Source organism: Adiantum capillus-veneris, chromosome 30 (genome assembly GCF_014529385.1).
Source record: "Adiantum capillus-veneris isolate H3 chromosome 30, ASM1452938v2, whole genome shotgun sequence".
NCBI classification, from domain to species: Eukaryota; Viridiplantae; Streptophyta; class Polypodiopsida; order Polypodiales; family Pteridaceae; genus Adiantum; species Adiantum capillus-veneris.
In genome coordinates, this window is record NC_140960.1 from 37,323,959 (window position 1) to 37,338,340 (window position 14,382).

At 40.6% G+C, this 14,382-nt stretch overlaps 1 pseudogene; it reads left to right on the plus strand.

Moving 5' to 3' along the window:
* Nucleotides 1–1,197: 1,197 nt before the first annotated feature.
* LOC147417813 (adenylate kinase 1, chloroplastic pseudogene) lies at nucleotides 1,198–3,517 on the plus strand (annotated as a pseudogene).
* Nucleotides 3,518–14,382: the final 10,865 nt, after the last annotated feature.

Genomic DNA, 14,382 nt, shown 5'->3' on the forward strand with positions numbered 1-14,382 from the left:
CCATGACATGTGAAACCCTACCTCGGTAAACATTGAACGACTCAAGTTCCTGCAATGATGCCCTTTTAAGGAGCTAGCATTTCTATCATCTCGATCCCTCCTGTCCTGCTCTTTGTGAGTCATGCGATCACCTTCCTTGTGGCTATAATCCCTTCTATATTCATCCTCTCTATCATAGTCTCTTCGTCTCTCATACTTCAGTCATGTCTATTGTTCATGTATCATCAATCATGCATATAACGTGTGGTAGTTTGCAACACATGCACTTCCTTTTGATCATGAAACCTCCTGAGTAGCCACGCTCCATGTCACTGCCTTGCTAAACATTAAAGAGATCAAGTTTTGGTGGTTGATGTCCTTTTCAAGAGCTAGGGTTTCTATCATCGCAACCCCTCCTGCTCTGGTCTCTGCGTCCATCATCATCATCACTACCGGTATATTCATTTTATAGATTTTAAAATCATCATGCTCTTTGTGAGTCACATAAGGGCACCATGTTTCACATAGATAATGATTAAAGCACTACCAAGCAGGACTCTCTCTCCATTAACAATCCTTGACTTGCAATCTCATCCTCAATATTTTGACCAACATGAAGGTTATCAATGGGCTCCCTAAATATGTGAAGTAATTCACTATTGTGGAGCTCAAAGTGTATCCTATTGATTCTTCTAAAGATAGGCTTCTCACTCGGTCAGAAAAGAAAAGTCCATTGCTTTTGACACCTCACCATGCTCGTGTCTATGCATGACTTGTTTAACAAATATTGCTCCTTCCCTACAATTATTAATGGATTTGTTGCAGCACTATGGACACGAAACCGATGACGCTTGCAAGATTGTTTGTGGTAGTAGAGAGAGATCTTGTATTTGAGGTTAAACCCTTTCTACATGCTGCAAGTACCACCTAACCTTTGGCCTACCAATCAACCTTGCAGCTTGTGCACAACTACAGGTTTCCTATAGTGGGCTGCAATATCCTTGTTCTCATTATTGTCGTACGTGTTGAGGGTGAAGACACACGAGGGGGAGGTCGTGTTTCTCGTGGGACCACTTAGGGGCCTAAGGCTTGAGTTTTTATGTGTGTGTTCTTCTAATACCTCAATACAAATCCTCAAGTAGTGCAAGGCTATAAGAAGAGCCAACACCAAGTAAAAATATGGAAACCTTTTTCCTCTGTAAATATAAACCGCAAATCTGAGTTTTGAATGACTCGACTATGGATTTCTTCCACAAGCCGCCATCGTTTCTTGCTGTCCTGCAAGAGGTTAGACGCACACATTTCTCTTCAAGTGCTCACCACCCGAGTCTATTCTGCTTCCATTCTGCACAAGGAACTCAAAGCGAATTCATCTTGCAGCACTACGTAAACCCTAGCAGAGAATCTGAGTGTAACACACCAAGATTGGCGGCGCTGAGTCAGAGTCGGCAGTGGCTCAACAATGCAGGTGGAAATCGGCACCTCCAATCAGCCAAAAATTGCTCAATCTGAGTTTGCAGATGCACTTCGGAGCCAGCTGGTGTGTAACACATGAGCTTCGTCTGAAAGAACAGGCGTGCTCTCCCTCCTCTACACGGATCATAATCTCCACTTTGAGTTCATGTTCCACAGGTTTGGATCCATGCGGCTGATGCAGATTGCATTGCGATCAGCAAGGAAATGTGCTTCTCTTTTATGCAGAAAATGTCAGTTTACTTCCACATCTCTTGCAAGCTGCACTGCACCCCAAGCGCGTACCAAGGATCCCTTGGATACAATCAGAGAAGCTGTTTCCAAAGAGACAAAGCAGAGACAGATTCTAGGTTCTGCTTCTCATTCCCCTTATAAAGTTGTTTTGCTCGGTGGTCCTGGCGTCGGAAAAGGTACTTGGGGTAGCCTCATGGCAGAGTTTCTGTCCATCCCTCACATCTCCACTGGCGATCTTGTAAGAGCAGAACTTTCCAAGCCCCTCGTGTCATCCTATCACACAGCCAAGGAGTTGAAGGTGCATGAACATGTTGAAACCGCCATGAACCAAGGTAAGCTTCTACCTGATCATATCATGGTTGAACTTCTGTTGATGCGGCTTCAAGACGCCGATCCCTCTGTTGGTTTTGTTCTTGATGGCTTTCCTCGCACACTCGTCCAAGCCACCATGTTGAATGATGTCGTCGGCCATGTCGACTTAGCCTTGAACTTCCAGCTTGATGATGAGGCTCTTGTGGCTAAATGCCTGGGCAGAAGGGTCTGTAGGGATTGTGGCAAGGATTACAACCTTTCTCATGTTGATACATGCAAGAATGAACGCCGAACCCATGATGGAGTCCTTGTGCGGAAGCGAATTTTCCTTCCTACTCGCTTGCCTCCACGAGAGTGTCTATCCAAGTTAAAGTTGAGAGCAGATGATTCCAATGAAGGTGCTGTGAGAGAGCGATTGCGATTATACTTACGCGAGAGCAAAGACTTGCAAAATTACTATTGTTCAAAAGGGAAGCTTGTGGATGTGGATGTTGGTCCAGGGGCACAGCATGTGTGGGCAAGGCTTTTGGATGTTGTTCAAGAGCTTGAATCAGATAATGCCGAAATGCTGCAAGCAACTGAAGATGCTGGAGTAGTCGAAGATGGGCGCAAAATCAATAAAGGGAAAGAGCATAGTACCTTGTAAAGTTCTTAAGTCTGCTTTGATGGAGGGACAATTTTGGTAGACAAGTCGATTTTTCATTAGACACGAGAGCCTGATGTTATTCCCTGGAGTTTGTCAAGGAACCAGAACCAAGTAACCTCCTTCTGCCAAAATCAATGTTTGAAAGCGCTTCTTCTTTTGAATTGTCGTCTGCAGAAAAGGCCAATGTATGATCTAATAGAGCTAGACGTGGAAGCAGTTGCGGCGATCAGCTCCCCCCTTTACTATAACATACTCGTCCAAACCCGAGACAGTCATTGAGACTACAACAGGCTTCAATCATTTTATCATCACAGTGATTCATGCGCAACATTTTTGTCGAATATGACATATATTGACTGTGAGAGAGATCAAAGTTCTGCCAATTTACGCCAAGACGTGAATATCGATGCAGCCATAGTTTAGTAGGTTATCTTTCTGCTGATGTTAGACATATGGTTGTCCTGTAGTTGAGAACAGAAACACTCTGATGTTTGAGGGTAAAACATCATGTAGTTCAGTTGTACAAGTAGTTGGTAGGGATAGGAACCTGTACCTAGTTATGTGATAGGCAGGAATGCTTTCTAGGAAGCAGAGGTCTACTGTGCCAATTGCAAGCAGGTGTCTATGGTGGATTGATGTGGAATTGGGCGATGGCTTGCTGGTAGTAAACTAGCTACGTCTGATGGCAAATGTTGCCACCTTTCCTCTATGGCTGCAAGTAACTTACCTAGTTAACCATTGAGCATTGTTCAATTTCTCACCGCTTTGTGTGTAGCTTGGCATCAAAGTATGGTGGTGGAAACACCTTGATTGCTTGCATTTGCCAATCTTTTCATGGTTTCAGCATTATAGTCTTTCTACGTTGTCAAGAAATTGGCGGTCTTGCCAGGAAGGGACCGGGCCTCTTGCTGTGAGAGTTTGTGAGGAAGCTCAAGGGTTATGAGAAGGAGCTAAGATGCAGATAACATAGCTTCTAAAGCTAAAGAAGAAATGTAGCCAAAGAAGCCGCTCACTTTTCCTTACAAACACATACGTGATGGAGAGAACTCATGAAAGATAGTCAAAATAAAACAAAAATGAAAACATCGAGATTACGATCATATCGTATCATGGGTAGGATAAAAGGGTTAATGGATGAGTTAATGATATTTAATCTTTGTTGTCCAAATAAGCTACGGATTGCTCTTTGGAACTGTAGCTTTGTGCTTACTATAATGTATATGTTTTGTCTAGCGATGGGCATTAGTTGTGAGACAAATCCTCTTTGATTCATAATAAAATAATCACACTCACATCAAAAGAGAAGTTATAGTCAATAATAAGTAGTATGATGGGATCTGGTGAGAGAAGTATTTCGTTGAGCTTTTCAGAACCAAATAGAAACACTATGCGTTGCTGAAAGTGAATCTTTCGACTAATCCAAATGTTGACCCTAATAGATTGCACAGAATGAAAATGAAAGAAATCGCCTCTATGTGGATTATGGTTATTCATTGATGATATACTTAGTATGTTCAAAGATAAAGGTGTGAAAGAAGTGAAAGGAGAAGAAGAAGAGAGTTTCTCTCCCAAGCCCTATTGTTGCCCTTAGACAATAAGGATAATGCGGGGAGAGAAGTACCTGTAGCAAGGAGATTCTAGAGTTTGTGGAAGAGAATGGGAACCTTAAGAGAGAGAGGTGTTAATGAAAGATGAAGATATGGTTACTAACCTTGTGCACATAATTATTTTCCGCAAGAAGGTTGTGCCCGTTACATTGACAAGATTGCTGCTTGAATACCTTCCAACGAAACAATTAGGACACAACAAGAGAGATGAAAGGAGGAGTAAAGATAGAATTAGAGATAAATCTAAGTGTGGTGGTGGTCTTAAAGATAAATAATAAGAGATAGATAAGGAGTTAAAGACAAGTATTGGACTAGATACGCAAATGAAAGAAAAACTAGCAACATATATCTTACATGAGAGCAATCGCCACCACCTTAATGGAGAGAGAAGATGAGGCAAGACTTCAGCCTTTTTTCAAGAGAAAGTGTGGCACTAAGATGAGTATGACACTATGAAATTGAGCTATTCTCACTCACTCATAACTTGCCCCAATGAAGAGAAGGTTACCCTTTTTATAGGTGAGGGAGTCATGTTTTACATAATCACTTGATTAAGCTAAAGAGTTAGCCCAAATCAAATGTTCTTTGGATATTTCTTAAAATGGGCAATATTAGGACTCAAAATATCATGAAATTCAGCATTTTTGGTCGTTGAGGCTCCATGTGGGTGCATGATGTATGTGGGGCCCACCTACGCATCTTCTGTGTGGCTCCAACAGGGGGTCCCAACTTGTGTGTCTTGTCCTTCAAGGTATCTTTGAGGTGTCACATTCACATGCTTGTGTCTTTTATCCTCCAAATATTTTATTTTATGGAAAAAGACCAAGATTACCTCTTTTCACTTGATTCACCTGTTTACCATCTCTTCTTGCAGTGTAATTGTGAAAGGATTTTTCACTGGTTTTCCTGTAACTTTTGACCTGTAACTCGGATTGACATGCTTCAAGAGGCAAAATTGACCTACTAAAAGAGCTTGACTTGGTTTTGGCCTTTTTTCCATGCCCTTAGGTCGGAATTTTCAAATTGGGATGGTCCAAGAAGCTTTGGATCTTCCTTTTCATAAAGTCTTCTAGTAGGCCCTTCCCTCTTGTATGTATCCAAGAAGGTATGCATTATTGAAGGGTTATATTATTAGATAAATGTGAAAAGAAGAAAACAATTTATATATGGTAGGGTATAGCTGAGATATTAAAAGAAATATACAAATGCTATTTCCCCAGACAAAAAGAGGTACAATCATTGATACTTCTCTTGAAGTACTCTCTAATAGTAATGTACATTTATATTACTTCAAAGGTAAATACTAAGGTATGGTAGAAAGATTTTATTTATGCATATGAGTATTATATGAAGTATACTTATCCGTCAAAAAATCACAAGATAAATCGTTTAATGTCCGTTCTCACTATATACGTGCCACAACACGACATCCACCCCCTCTAAACCTGCACATTCTCCGGTATGTGCCATATTGTCTCTTTGTAAGATCAACCCTCTTGTACATCTTCCTTGCTTTCTTCTTCACTGGATGATTCAAGAGCTTCATGTTCACTTTGATCTTCACCTGTGTTTTGCTCTTCATCCTCATCAACATCTTCTAGATCATTGTCTCCTCTTCTCTTAAACATTTTGATCCTTTTTCGTGCAATGGGAATCTTTACTTCAGACAAGCTGTAAGTAGCATTTTCATGCACATGCTTTACAACATACGGTCCAAACTATCTTTTTGAGAACTTACGCATGACTGTGTGCTGGTTATCAAGGCTACTATCATACACTAAAACCCAGTCACCTTTGTCAATTGCTTTGCTCCTGAGTCGATGTCGCTTATCAAAGTAGTCCTTGTTTTTCAACCTTGCATTTTTGAGTCGTTCTTTTGCAACTTCAATGTCTCCAGGTCTTCTCTCTAGTTGCCTTATACGCAGTGCAAGGAGATCTTTCCTGCTAAGCCCCTCTTGCCAAGGTAGTACATTCCATGTGGAAATTGTATCGTAAATCGGCATCACTGACTTTTGACCATACATTAGCTCCGCAGGCATGTAGCATGTTACTGAGCTATGTGTTGTACGATCAGCCCATAAAGCATATGATAACAGTTTTGGCCACTCATCAACTCTTCCTTCACAAGCCTTGGCCAAAGCTTTGATGATAGGAGGATGCCCTCTTTCACTCTTTTCATTGCCTTCAGGGTTGTAAGCTGTAGTAAGAGAAATCTTGATTCCTAATCTAGAAAAGAACTCCCTTGCTTCTTCGGGATCCAGTTCACCTCTATCTGTAGTGATTTTTCCCACACAACCATAACGACAAATCACCTCATCAAGAAGGAATTTTCACACAGCTTCTGTGGTTTTAGCTCTTAATGCTCTTCTTTCAACCTGATTAGTTAGGTCTTCTCGTGCAAGAACCAAGTATCTCATCTGCCAAAGTCCTAAAGGCATTGTGACTAGATCCACAACCCATTTATAGTGCATGGCTAGTGGATATGTAGGGTGCAATCCATCACGATGTCGGACATTTGAATACATTTGACAAGTTACACATGACTCTACAAATTGAGATACATCTTTATACATACCCTTCCACCAATATTTTTCTTTCAACTTGGTGAAGGTTGCCCACACACCCCTGTGTCCAGCCCATAGACTCTAATGAAACTCTTGCATGAGCTTTACTTGAGTCTCTTTTTTACATATAACCCGTTGTGGTGTAGCACCCTTTTGTTTAGGATGCTTCCACAAGTAACCATCCCTCAAAAAGTACCCATATGCTTTCCTGCGTATCCTCTTGAATTCTTGTTCAAACCAATCATCATGTTTTGTTAGAGTACTCAAGTAGCTTCCAATAAGAAGCCAATCACCTTCATAAAGCTCTTTCAAGAATGATTCAAGTAGATTAGTCATGCAGACATTGTTACCTTTGACATGAGAGATAGAATAGAACTTTGTGCCTACATCATCTCCCTCGTCAATCATTTGTGACTCATCTTCATACCTTGCCCTTGATAGCATATCTGCCATTGTATTGTCTTTACCTGCAATGTGCTTAAATTCAGGATTTAAGCACTTAATGTAGGCAATCCACCGCAACATAGCAATGTCTAGCATTGAGTAGCTTGTAATCATCCCAAGAAGTGGTAGACAATCTATTTCTACAACCACACATGCACCAATAAGGTACTCTTTCCCACTTTTCAAGGCTGTAACCATACCCCATAACTCTCTCTTTATCTGTGGATAGTTTCTTTGGCGAGCACTTAGTACCTTTGCTCCAAATCTTACCACATACCTGTGTCCTTCTTTGTCATCTTGCCCTATTGCCCATCCAATCCCTGTAGGACTGGTGTCTACTGTCACAATTACTGGCCTTTGACACTCATAGTCTACCTTTCTCAAAGTTGTTGCTGACTGGAGCAACTCCTTTAGCTTTTTCATGGATTTTACATGTGCTTCTGTCCATTTAAACTTCTGATTCTTTCTAAGCAGCTGATAAAGAGAATCAGCTACATGTGCATAATGTGGAATCCAAATAACATAGAAGACACATGCTCCTAGAAACCTTCTAACCTCAGTGATGCTAGTGCACGTTTCTTTCATTCTTTGGATGGCATCTACCTTTGTTGGACAAGGTTTCCTACCATATGGCCCGCACATGTGCCCCACAATGAGCACTTCATTGACACCAAACATAGACTTTTTCCCTAACAATGTAAGATTCACTTCTTCCAACCTAGACAAAATTTTATCACAATCATTTATGTGATCTACCACAAACCTGCGACATCCCTTGAGATCCAAAGCTTCATCTTTGTCACTTTCTTCACATCCTTTGATAGGCAAATCATCAATGAAAGGCATTGTGATTTGAGAAATAAATTCACGTAAGACCTTATTCATCCCATTCATCATATGTGCAACCGAGTTGGTTGCTCCCTGTGGCAAGGTACACATCCTTACCAAACCCAAAGGTATCCTCATGGTTGTCAAGTCTCTGCTTTCGATTGCAAGTTGAAATTGATCATACCCTGAGTAGAGATCCCTCGTTGAGTAGATTGCCTTCCTTGCAAACGCCTCTGCAAACTCATCCACAATTGGACCTGTACCTACATTTCTAATTGTCACCTTGTTTACTGGTTGCATATCTTGGATGAAACGTAGAGAACCATTCTTCTTTGGAACTGTGAACCACCTATTTGAGTATGGAGCACAAGAAGGCTCCAAGATTCCCATTTTGATTTTCTCATTCAGTAGCTCTACTAACTTTGGCAAATGAGCCTTTGGAACCGGAATAGGCCGCAGATTCCAAGGCACATGAGGTATTGTGAAAATTACCATAGGAGCTACAATAGAAGGATCAACACATCCTATCTCATGTGGCTCAAATTCAAAAGCCTTACCATGCATTGAAAGCATTTCTTTGAAGCACTTTGTCTCCTCCTGTGTTAGAAACTCCTCGCAACCAATCTACAACTCTTGAAAAGACTCCTTTGCGAAGGTATGCCCGATCTTTTTAGGATTCCTCAAACTTGGTTGTAAAGAAGCCTGCTCAATCTTTTCCCTGTTGTTGGGTGGTAAGGGTGAAGCTACTGGTTTCACCTTCTTTGCTACACTCTTGTATTTAGTTTCAACATGGACTTCTGGGCCAACTGTTTGGCTTTCTTTAAAGGCTTCTATTACTTGATACATTTCCATAGAGCAAACTTCCACAACTTCATTTTCAAGATGCAAACTAGACCTCATTATAGCATCAAGCTCACCCATAGTATCTACAAAAGAAACTTGTTCACACAAACCCAAAACATTTTCAGTAGGCTTTAGCAACCCACTCTTTTTCATGCCTATTTGTACATTATGCACATATTGCCTCTCACATCTCTTCAAATCTTCAAGTTTTGTAAAACATACTGATCCATTCCTTGTCACCAAGGAGCTCATTGAGAAAGTTTCACCTATTTTTGGATCAGGCGGGACCCTTTTTCTTTATGTACCACTGCAATCCCGCTTTACAATGGTACTTGGCCAAAACCCATCATTTCTCTATGATCATGAAACTCTTTGCTTACCTTTGGTAGAGGATGTTCTCTGAGGTTGTCACGATTTCTTTCATGGTTTACAAAAATTGTGAGGAATTGGACAGCTCGTTTACCATCTTTGCTGCGTATCCTAGCATATGCTGAACCATCGTCCATTACCTTTGTTTCCATTCGAACTCCCACAATGTAGGGTTGTCCAAGGATGAGATGATATAAAGATGTATCATGTACAAAGAAGTTTTGGTCAATCTTTACATCACCTATTGTCACCTTCACACCTGGACATGCTGCATACAATTCACCGGATGAATTGTTTGCCACTTTTACCATCCAACCATGATCTGTGTCTATCGGCCATTTGCACTTGTTGTAGAGACTCTTTGACATTATGTTTATTTCTGAACCATGGTCAATCAAGGCAACAAATGGCTCTTCAAGATCACCTACCTTGACCAAAGTTTCTGTAGTAGCCCTTGCCCAGTGACTTCGTGAATAGTAGCTCCTAGGAATATCTTCAACTTCTTCATCATCATTTGAGAAATGCACTTGCTTCACTCTCCCACTAGATTGGTAGCATCCTACCACAGCTCCATCATCCTCCTTATTTAGCAACTGCATCCCTTGTGTCTTCGAGGTTTCCCCTTCAACCTGTGGACGAGAAACTTCAACAAGGGTTTACCTCTTCCTCTTGATGATGTCAATGCTCTTCTCATGGAATTCACGCTTTGCAATGCCAAGAACTTCTCCCAGAGTAAACTCAATCTTGCTATTCAAGATCCTTTCCTCCAAGACTTTCTTTAAATCTGTAGCAACCTCAATATCAGATTGTAGTTTATAAGTTGGGCCTTTTGTCTTACCTTTTGTTGGCTCTTTCTTCTTTCCTGTTATAGACTCCTCCATGAGTACTTCAGGTGGAGATGCTCCTTGTGTTGAGGATGTTTGAGAAGGCATTGAGTCGCTTCTTCCCCCACTTCTATAAGCTCTTTTTGATGGTCCTTCATCAGCATTCTCACGTCTGCACTTCTCTTCTACAATTGCCTCATTTTGTTGGCATTTTGTAATGTAGGCATGCACTGACAATGAGTCCACTGGATCATTCCATCCTGTTTCTAAACGTTTGCAATCACCTGCTTCATGTAGAATCTCTTTTGTAAGCTTTCCCTTTTTAGCTAATTGCATGACATTTGGCCAAATTTGATGATGGTCAATCACCTCTTCATCACAAAAATGCTCAATTTTTACTCCATAAGTAGCTGCCTCAACTGAGGAGCTGGCACGGTTAGTTGCCATATCTTCAACTAAGTTTTGCATTCCCCCCTTCCCAAAGTTAGTTCTCAAGGGTAGAACTGTCTCTCTTAAGTGGATTTTACCATCCTTAAAAAAGACAACATCTTTTGACAAAGCATCACTAAAATCATCACAATCCCTTCTTACATGGTCTAGACTATCACACCAAATACATCTATTAACAAACCCTTCTTTCGGCTGTTGTCTTTGCCTAGGAAGTGGCCCTGATGGTTGGCCTTTTTTTTCAAGCTTTGTAAGCTTCACCTTCAAGTCACGCATTCCCTTCACAAGCTCATCTAGCATGGACTCATCAAACTTAGGAGCGATAAAAGTAGGCTTTACCATTTTGTCAGAAGTTGTGGTTGAAGGACTTGTAGTGTTTACTACCATCTTGTCCCTTCTTCTTTGTCATCTGGCAAGCAACGAGACAGCACCTTCAACTTCATTCCAGTCGGTCTTTAGTCCTTGCTCAACATCTTTATCTTCAAGAAGAAGCTCCAAATTTTCTTGAAACTCTTTACCTGCAGCTTGTAAGAAAAGATCTGTCTTCTCTCCATCTACTGTGGCCCTTTCTGTCCTTGTGAGTTGTGCATAGCGCCGCTCAAATTCCCTAAGTAGCTCTGTTATTAATAGTCCTTGCTTTGGCTTGACTACCCATTCTAAGAATGTCCTTTTGGTTACTCTCTCAGAGTCCTCCATGAAATATTCCTCCTTTAAAGCTACTTTGAGTTCTTCCCAATTTCTCCCATGCCCATCTTTAATTTCCCTAACATGCTCCCTAATTTCTGGAGCAACAACAAGCTCAAAGCTTTGAATCATCTCACCTTCTGACACGCGATGCAGCTCCATCTCCTTCACATACTCGCGTAAGTACTTTGCTACATCTTTGCCATTGAACTGATCCATTCTGTTGACGAGCGCTTGTATGGCCTTCGTTGTTGAAATCTCCCTTCTTTCAGTAGCATGCTATTGTTGCATGAACATTGCAAATGCTTGAAACATTTGCATTGTTGCTGGGTCAAAATGCATACCCTATTGCTCAACATGATCACCCATGGTTACCCACAAACTTTCACCCTGGCAGTTTCGAGTCGGGTTCACCAAAAATATGTCAAGAAATTGGCGGTCTTGCAGGAAGGCACTGAGAGTTTGTGAGAAAGCTCAAGGGTTATGAGAAGGAGCTAAGATGTAGATAACATAGCTTCTAGAGCTAAAGAAGAAATGTAGCCAAAGAAGCCGCTCACTTTCTCTTACAAACACATACGTGACGGAGAGAACTCATGAAAGATAGTCAAAACAAAACAAAAATGAAAACATCGAGATTACGATCATATCGTATCATGGGTAGGATACAAGGGTTAATGGATGAGTTAATGATATTTAATTTTTGTTGTCCAAATAAGCTACGGATTGCTCTTTGGAACTGTAGCTTTGTGCTTACTATAATGTATATGTTTTGTCTAGCGATGGGCATTAGTTGTGAGACAAATCCTCTTGATTCATAATAAAATAACCACACTCACATCAAAAGAGAAGTTATAGTCAATAATAGGTAGTATGATGGGATCTGGTGAGAGAATTATTTCGTTGAGCCTTTCAGGACCAAATAGAAATACTATGCGTTGCTGAAAGTGAATCTTTCGACTAATCCAAATGTTGACCCTAATAGATTGCACAGAATGAAAATGAAAGAAATTGCCTCTATGTGGATTATGGTTATTCATCGATGATATACTTAGTATGTTCAAAGATAAAGGTGTGAAAGAAGTGAAAGGAGAAGAAGAAGAGAGTTTCTCTCCCAAGCCCTATTGTTGCCCTTAGGCAATAAGGATACTGCGGGGAGAGAAGTACCTGTAGCAAGGAGATTCTACAGCTTGTGGAAGAGAATGGGAACCTTAAGAGAGAGAGGTGTTAGTGAAAGATGAAGATATTGTTACTAACCTTGTGCACATAATTGTTTCCCGCAGGAAGGTTGTGCCCGTTACATTGACAAGATTGCTGCTTGAATACCTTCCAACGAAACAATTAGGACACAACAAGAGAGATGAAAGGAGGAGTAAAGATACAATTAGAGATAGAGCTAAGTGTGGTGGTGGTCTTAAAGATAAATATTGAGAGATAGATAAGGAGTTAAAGACAAGTATTGGAATAGATATGCAAATGAAAGAAAAAGTAGCAACATATATCTTACATGAGAGCAATCGCCACCACCTTAATGGAGAGAGAAGATGAGGCAAGACTTCATCCTTTCTTCAAGAGAAAGTGTGGCACTAAGATGAGTGTGACACTATGGAATTGAGCTATTCTCACTCACTCATAACTTGTCCCAATGAAGAGAAGGTTGCCCTTTTTATAGGTGAGGGAGCCATGTTTTACATAATCACTTGATTAGGCTAAAGAGTTAGCCCAAATCAAATGTTCTTTGGATATTTCTTAAAATGGGCAATATTAGGACTCAAATTATCATGAAATTCAGCATTTTTGGTCGTTGAGGCTCCATGTGGGTGCATGATGTCTGTGGGGCCCACCTAGGCATCTTCTGTGTGGCTCCAACAGGGGGTCCCAACTTGTGTGTCTTGTCCTTCAAGGCATCTTTGAGGTGTCACATTCACATGCTTGTGTCTTTTATCCTCCAAATATTTTATTTTATGGAAAAAGACAAATATTACCTCTTTTCACTTGATTCACCTGTTTACCATCTCTTCTTGCAGTGTAGTTGTGAGAGGGTTTTTTACTGGTTTCCCTGTAACTTTTGACCTGTAACTCGGATTGACATGCTTCAAAAGGAAAAATTGGCCTACTGAAAGAGCTTGACTTGGTTTTGGCCTTTTCTCCACGCCCTTAGGTTGGAAGTTTCAAATTGGTATGGTCCAAGAAGCTTTGGATCTTCCTTTTCATAAAGTCTTCTAGTAGGCCCTTCCCTCTTGTATGTATCCAAGAAGGTATGCATTATTGAAGGGTTATATTATTAGATAAATGTGAAAAGAAGAAAATAATTTATATATGGTAGGGTATAGCTGAGATATTAGAAGAAATATACAAATGTTTTTCCCCCAGACAAAAAGAGGCACAATCGTTGATACTTCTCTTGCAGTACTTTCTAATAGTAATGTACATTTATATTACTTCAAAGGTAAATACTAAGGTATGGTAGAAAGCTTTTATTTATGCATATGAGTATTATATGAAGTATACTTATCCGTCAAAAAATCACAAGATAAATCGTTTAATGCCCGTTCCCACTATATACGTGCCACAGCACGACAACATTCTCCTTTGTGAGAGGATCGAGTGTGCCACATACAGTAGGCATTTTCTGCATTTGAATTGGTGAACCCAAGCAAAATTGATCGATCGTTTTGCTTCTTAATGTCCAGGTAGCTGGATCTTCATTTTCCATTGACGAGTCCCACAGCCATTCATGTGCTCAAAACAATTAATCTTCAGCCAAACTAGCAAGCTATTTTTTCATTTGCCGATCTGGTGGATGTTAGTGTGGCTCTCCTTCCCAATATTACAGTTCAAATGCGGAGCCCAAGTAGCATACAATTCATCCTCTCATAATCCAGATGACCTACGGATATTTGCAAGCATATTATACTCATGTGGACAAATAGGAAAGCATATGCAGAGTGGGCAACCTTTCCGAGAAGGTAACATGATTTCTGTGATATATGATATGACTATCTTTTCTTTTTGTATGGTACAAAGTTGAAGGCTTTCAGCTTGTTGCAGGCCATGTTGATTTCTCTGATAGATGATGATTATTTTTTCTTCTTGTATGGTAAAAAGTTGAAGGCTTTCAGCTTGTTGCA